We start from the raw sequence: 1031 nt of genomic DNA, 5'->3' as shown, positions 1-1031 counted from the left end.
CAGGTGGTGACAGGCAACCAGCGGTGTCAAATAACTCCAAAGATTGAGTAAAGCGATTGCCAGGGGAACGTACGTATACACGGTGTAGAAATATGTGGAGCTGGGTTGGCTATATATGGTAGCAAAATATTAGCAATAATCAATTCGGAGATGCAATGTTGAATAAACGCTCAACGACGGTACTGTGCTGGTCCTAGGCTAGACCGGACTAGAGACGCGAGCCTAGAACACTAATGAGGTCACGGCGTAGCACAACTAGCATCAATGAAGGATACTAAGTAGCTCTGGACAGCAAGATATAAGTGAAGATCACAACGGCAGTAAAGATAATGATGAAAAACAACTGCCAAGCAGGATATACAACAACTCTCTCCAACTTTCCTCTTGAAAAGTTTGTGCCAATTTTCTGATAAATTTTTTCAAAGAATGCTACTAACTCAAGCTTTCCAATGCAAAAAGAATCACTCAATTCCGAGTTGATATGAGGAGTGAAAGAATTCTGAAACTGGCTTGAAAAACTGGAATAAGCTGTGTCCGCGAACTTCGGAGGGCAAAAAGACCTATTTAGAAGACGATTTTGAGGTGTCAAATATTGAACTAGTCTCTGCAACTATTTAGATGCGGCTCGTCGCTAGCTTTCATTTGAGTACTCGCGGAGTCAAAACGGACTTCGTATGAGGAAGGTATGCCTGTTTTACTAAACAGTGCACAAAACAGATTCCAATCCGAATTCAACTACGAGATTGAGTCTAGATAGATCCGAATTTTGTTTTTTTTCTTCTCTCTTTTTTTTCCTCACACTTTTTTTCTTTCTCTTTTTTTCTGACTTCTTTTTTCTTTTTTTTCTCTCTTTTTTTCTCTATCTTTTTTTTCTCTCCCTCTTTCCAAGACAAACTAGATAAGATGCAGATTGGATCAAGCGAAGATGTGAACGACCTCAACTATGATTGTGACAATGAACTATGAGTAGCACATGGTGGAATTTGATGGATGGTGTGGTGGACAGCAGAAGGGATAACGATGCAGCGGCG

Source organism: Triticum aestivum, chromosome 4D, assembly GCF_018294505.1.
Source record: "Triticum aestivum cultivar Chinese Spring chromosome 4D, IWGSC CS RefSeq v2.1, whole genome shotgun sequence".
Lineage (NCBI taxonomy): Eukaryota > Viridiplantae > Streptophyta > Magnoliopsida > Poales > Poaceae > Triticum > Triticum aestivum.
Note: the sequence above shows the minus strand (reverse complement) of the source record.